The sequence below is a fragment of the Lipotes vexillifer genome, unplaced genomic scaffold (assembly GCF_000442215.2).
Source record: "Lipotes vexillifer unplaced genomic scaffold, Lipotes_vexillifer_v1.1 scaffold915, whole genome shotgun sequence".
NCBI classification, from domain to species: domain Eukaryota; kingdom Metazoa; phylum Chordata; class Mammalia; order Artiodactyla; family Lipotidae; genus Lipotes; species Lipotes vexillifer.
Window position 1 is genome coordinate 323,278 of NW_006792531.1, and position 6,803 is coordinate 330,080.

The window sequence follows — 6,803 nt, forward strand, 5'->3', positions numbered from 1 at the left end:
AAAAAGTCAATAACAAAATCATAAAGAGGATAAATTCAAATGCAAAATGATGAGTGTAGATTTACCTTATCAAAAAATTTGTCAGAAAAATACATGCTGGAAACATTTGAACCATAATTACTCTAAAACATAATCACAACATCATTACTCTAAAGAATCATAATCACAACCTAAAATTCATAATTTCAGTTTGATTTGTAAAGGCAATATCCTAATCGATCTTTTTGTTCACTATTTAATCATTTTTCTCTATGTGGATTTTTATGCATACCAATTATTCAGGCAATAAAGAACTCATTTTCTGAAATAGAAAATTTTAACAAATACTGAAATTTTGATAATAGGTAAATGATAATGGCTGAAACAAGGCTAGAATGCTTTCTCTAGAAAATAAATGGAGCTATGCTTTTCATTGTACATTTAAATCTGCAGAAAGCAATACTATATATTGCTATAAGTATTTATAGAAGGATATGCACAACTTCAGGATGATGATTTGGTGGGAAGACATTGAGTTGGAGGAAGCAGAGGGTGGAGGGGGAGACTTAAAAATATCTCACATCTTATTTCTTAAAAATAAATTACATATGGAAAGAAGTTAACCTCTGTTAAATCTGAGTGATAGATTGAATATTGTATTATTTGCATTTTTCCCATGTTCAAAGAAAAAACTTTTATCTTGCCTGTTGCTTTTTCTCACTAGAACATAATTTTTTAAGGGGAAGAGATGATGCCTTATTCAGTTTTGCATTATTCCTCTTGTTTAAACCAGGGATTTTCAAGTGTAGGATGCTGTTAACTCCTCTCTCTATTGAATTGGAAGGCCCTTAAGTTGTGGATTTGAGATTAATAATTTAAGTGATTTTTGACATTTGGGAAACCTTTTTATATTTCTCTAATTGGTATGAACCTAGTCATTGGTAAATTTACTTATGCTGATTAGATTAAATATAGAACAGTAAGGATGATTGTATTGTGTAGGGTATTTAATTTTGCTTCCCTTAATCAAAACATCATGTGATAGTCTTCCTTCTTTCCTTCTTTCTTTTATTTTGACTTCCAGTCATTCAGAGAAACCAAATGAAATTGTCCAAGTACTAAGTAAATAACAGTAGCATATTTACTCAAACAAGAGGAAGAATGGTTCTAATTTTTATTAATTATGAAAAAACATATCTTTAATTTGAAGAGTTTGAACTGACTCTCAGTCAGCACTGCCTCTAGAACACAAATTCTACCCTGGGTTGAAATGGAGTCTTCACAATGATCTCAAAAGCCACACTTAGTGTCTCAGGGGTTAATGACAGCTCTTGCTGTGATAAAATAGTCAAAGCTTTTTCACTTGTCTTTTGTTTTCTTAAGGGGTTAACATACAGATCAGGACTTAATTTAGTACAAATCTTTTGCACTTGCGTCTGTCTGCCTGTCTAATTAACTCTACATAATAAACAGCTCCTTACCCTGGTGTGATTCCATCCTGTGCAACCGTTCCCTGGAACGGTAGTCTTATCTCCGCCCACCTTCTCTCCCACCTAAGTGCGTGCCACCAACCCATGGAAGATTCGATGGACATGGACATGAGCCCCCTGAGGCCCCAGAACTGTCTTTTCAGTTGTGAACTAAAGGCCAACAAAGATTATCACTTTAAGGTGGATAATGATGAAAGTGAGCACCAGTTATCTTTAAGAAGGGTCAGTTTAGGGGCTGGCGCAAAGGATGAACTGCACGTTGTCGAAGCAGAGGTGGTGAATTATGAAAGCAATCCAATAAAAGTAACACTAGCAACTTTGAAAATGTGCAGCCAATTTTTTTCCCTTGGGGGCTTTGAAATAACATCACCTGTGGTCTTACAGTTGAAGTATGGTTCAGGGCCTGTGAATATTAGTGGACAGCACTTAGTAGCTATGGAGGAAGATGCAGAATCAGAAGATGAAGAGGAGGAGGATGTGAAACTCCTAAGTATATCTGGAAAGCGTTCTGCCCCAGGAAGTGGTAGAAAGTTTCCATAGAAAAAAGTAAAACTTGCTGCTGATTAAGATGAAGACAATGATGAAGATGATGATGAAGATGATGATGATGATGACTTTGCTGGTAAGGAAGCTGAAGAAAAAGCTACAGTAAAGAAATCTGTATGAGATACTCCAGCCAAAAATGCGCAAAACCCAAACCGGAATGGAAAAGACTCAAAACCATCAACACCAAGATCAAAAGGTCAAGAATCCTTCAAAAAAACAGGAAAAAAACTCCTAAAGCACCAAAAGGACCGAGCTCTGTAGAAGACATTAAATCAAAAATGCAAGCAAGTATAGAAAAAGATGGTTCCCTTCCCAAAGTGGAAGCCAAATTCATCAATTATGTGAAGAATTGTTTCTGGATGACTGACCAGGAGGCTGTTCAAGATCTCTGGCAGTGGAGGAAGTCTCTTTAAGAAAATAGTTTAAACAGTTTGTTAAAATTTTCTGTCATTTCATTTCTGTAACAGTTGATATCTGGTTGTCCTTTTTATAATACGGAGTGAGAACTTTCCCTTCTGTGTCTGATAAATGTTATCCAGGTTCCATTGCCAAGAATGCGTTGTCCAAAATACCTGTTTAGTTTTTAAAGATGGAACTCCACCCTTTGCTTGGTTTTAAGTATGTATGGAATGTTATGATAGGAGATAGTATTAGTGGTGGTCAGACAAATGGAAATGGTGTGGAGGCAAAAATATACATGTGAAATAAACTCAGTATTTTAATACAGTAAAAAAAAAAAAAGCTCTTACCCTGAAACACTGATAGGTTTTGATTTAAAGAAAATTTGATGTATTGCCTTTGTCTCTAAGAAATTCATTCTGTAGAAACTTGCTTATGAACTATTTTGAACAGACAACTAGAGAAAATCAAGTCCTATGTGTCTAACACCTAGATTTAATAAATGAAACTTTCCTTACTCTTTGAATCTAGGAGTAAATGGTTCTTATGTAGTTTTGACTTCTCAACTCATCTAGATTGCCAGCCTCTGAGAATTTGGTGAAAGCTATGGATTGCCTCTCAGAAAGATTTGCACACATATAACATTTTATATACAGTGTTAGAGCATTTATAGACTTTTACAAAAGTCTAAGTTAAAAACTCCTGCTATAAAGAGCCAGTCTGGATAATCCATTGTGAATAGACTTTGGGATGTCCATTGACACAGATAGTTAAAATTTGGGTGAATCTGTAATAACATAAGACTGCTGGGCTGTTTAGTTTCAAACTTAGGGATTTTTAATAAGTGGAGTAATTTTAAAACAAGTTTTAAAGTAAGTTATTGATCCTGAAGTCAAACTGGAAATATTTTTCAAGTGGTATGAAAAACTGTCATATATATATACACACACACAAACATTCATACACAGCAGGCATGTGGTGGGGCTGTTGTGTGTGTGTTACGTCAGGTTATCCTTTGATGGAATATGGCGAATGCAAGGGAGAAGGCAAGTTGCTAGACATGGCATTTCTTTCACCATGCTCAGCCTAGATAAGCCCTTGTGGTTTCTATACTAAGCCATTGTGGTAGACACAGAGAAGAAAAAAGGTACCATTTTTTATGAAAGCTTTCAAGTATATTTTTCAATATTTTATAGCAAAATGTTCTATCCCCCAAAATGCTTGATGAACTTTTTGTTGAATTTCCTTTCCCAACCTCACTTATTATGTATATATATTATGTATAATATATATGCTACATAATGAAAACCAAATAAAAGCAGGAAGGAATATACTCAAATTATCTTTATACGTGAGTTTTTAACCAAGATGCATTTTTATCATCTTAATAGCTGAACATAGTCTCAAGTGCTTTTGATACATAAAATGATTCCAGGTGCATCAGAAACTCCTTCTGTAGGTGTATAACTGGGAATTCTCCAAAATTCCTTCTATGTAAAACATGATGCCTATTAAAGGATAAATAATAAATATGTGCAATTTTGAAGCTTATGTAGACATTATAAAAAACTAAATGTTATTTTCAGCATTATTTAGAATGTTGACAAATAAGATTTCTTTCAGGGTAATATATTTTAATCACTGAAATTGTTTAGGATTAATGGTACATGGTGATAATTAAAAACAGACCAAATTGTAGTTAATTTTTCTACAGACAACTCATCTTACAATTGTCTATTCTAACCACGCTGTCCTTACTATACCACTAGTTTAGCTACCAGGCATTGTATTAGCCAACAGGACTGTTAGGCAATATACCTCAGTTCTAGCTCTATACTTATAAGGAGATTACTCCCATCAGTTAAATATTATAGGTCTCAATTCTTGCATCTGTGACATAGATTACACAGTTCCTAAAATATTGTCTCTAAAATGCAACAGTTTAGTACTTAGCAGTAAGAATTATAAGAATTGTTGCAATGTGTTTTCATATATGAAGTCCATAAGCAGATCACAGATATGGGAAGCATAAGCCCCCTTAAGTTCTAATCACTGTGCTGCCTCACAACATTTAAGCAGGTCCTTTAACCTTTTATTTTACATCAACCTCATTTTTGTCTGTAAAATGAGAGAGTTGAGCCAGATGACTCTAACGTTTCTGTCTTGTCTGAGTGTTGTTTATTTCTGTATCTTTATGCAGGTTCTTCAAAATATTAATCATACTGTTCATTGTATACAGATACATTCATTTGCTTAGTTGTTATGGAGATAATAAAGAATGACACTTGGGATAACTAGTGTAGATGAAGAAATTGAAGTTCAAAGAGATGAAGTATCCTGCTTCATAAATGAAAGTCTACATTTATTATATAGTGTTAAACGTCACTGGAATTGATTATCTTGTCTATTTGGGCACAGGTTATAGAACTGAATTATCTAAAATAAGCCTACTTTTTTTTTTTTACATTATGTTTATAAATAGTTGTCTCGATCACATAACAATAGGATTTTGGGGCTGCTATAACAAAAATACCACACATTGGGAGGCCTTAAAAAACACTTTTATTTCTCACAGTTCTGGAAGCTGGAAATCCAAGATGGAAATGCCAGCAGGTCTGGTGCTGCGTGAGGGCCCCCTTCCTGCCTAGCATACAGCTGCCTTCTAGTTTTCTCCTCCCAGGGCTGGGAGATCAAGTTCTAGTCTCTTTTTCCTCTTCTTAGAGGACACTAATCCCATCATGGGGTTTCACCCTCATGACCTCATCTAAACTTAATTACCTCCTAAAGTCCCCCACCTCCTAATATGCCACTGGGGGCTAGAGTTTCAACATACGAATTTTGGAGAGACACAAGCATGCAATCCATAACCAGTTGCAACTAACTAGTACTCTTTTCCTAAACTTGTTTTGGTTTGACTTCTCTCTAAGGCTTCAGCCCAAACTTAGAGACTATCTTCATGATTTGACAACCACCAATCTTACCAGAGTTAAGGCTAGCCAGTCCTCATTCTGCAAATGTCTCCCCACATCCTATGCTCTAGTTTTATTTACTGAAGTTCTGGCTGTCTTTGATCTCCTTGTCTTAGTCAGCTCCGGCTGTCATAACAAAATACCACAAACTGTGTATCTTAAAGAAGAAAAATTTATTTTCTCACAGTTCAGGAGGCTGGAGGTCTGAGGTCAAGGTGCTGGCATGGTAGGTTTCTGCTAAGGCTTCTTTCCTGGGCTTGCAGACATGCATTCTCTCTGTGTCCTCACATGGCCTTTGTGCACATGCGCCTGGTGTCTTCATATTTTTATAAGGACACCACTCTTATTATATTTGTGTTCCACCTTTATGACCTCATTTAACCTTAATTACATCCTTAAAAGCCCTTAACACCAACTACAGTCATATTTGAGGTTAGAACTGAATCTATAAATTTTGGAGAGGGGCACAATTTAATCCAAAGACTCTTTAAGCTGTCTGATGTCTCATGGAACTTGTACTAATCCTATGTGGTCCCATCTCTGACTATATCACTCTGATCCACATTTGTTTATTGTCTTTCTACTTCACTGGACTGAGCTTTTAAAAAGCTAGGAGTGAATCATTTTTAAGTCTAAAACTCTGGGACAGTGATTGCATGTAGATTTATTAAGCAGTACATAAAAGCTTTTATAATTGATTAATAAAATAGTTTTATTTCGTATAACATTTTTAGGAAGGGTAGAAAAGCGTGCTGCATGTCTTTATCCTAGATATTAGCAATTGAGATTGTGCCTTCTTAAGATACTCTATTTTAAAGAGTATCTGTGAAGAGGTTAAGGCACAATAAGTACTTCAAAACACTTGTGGAATAGAAGCGAGAGAAGTCTCTAAAACAGCATTTTAGAAAAATGACTGCATCAAAGAGAACTGCAATATATGATTTAAGTTGGCCTGAAGCAGAGATGAGGGGATAATGTGTTTCTAAGGTGGCGTGACCACAGAATGTTCTTTTTTTTTTTTTTTTTTTTTTGCAGTACGTGGGCCTCTCACTGTTGTGGCCTTTCCCACTGCGGAGCACAGGCTCCGGACACGCAGGCTCAGCGGCCATGGCTCAAAGGCCCAGCCGCTCCGTGGCATGTGGGATCCTCCCAGACTGGGGCATGAACCCGCGTCCGCTGCATCAGCAGGCGGACTCTCAACCACTGCACCACCAGGGAAGCCCCCCACAGAATGTTCTTGATAACAGGTGTGTTCAGACTACGAAGCCTGGATGAACAACAGCCACTAGGGGGATGTGTGAGGTGAGAGGAATAAAATATACAGGAGACTCTTTTAGGAAGAAAGCAGAGATGGAATGATTCCACTGGTGTTTTATTTCCTCAAGCAATTTCTTGATACTGCAGGGACACTTTTCTAAAT

General features: G+C 36.2%; 1 pseudogene; it reads left to right on the forward strand.

Moving 5' to 3' along the window:
- Positions 1 to 1,553: 1,553 nt before the first annotated feature.
- LOC103084262 (nucleophosmin pseudogene) lies at positions 1,554 to 2,436 on the forward strand (annotated as a pseudogene).
- The last annotated feature ends 4,367 nt before the right edge of the window (positions 2,437 to 6,803 follow it).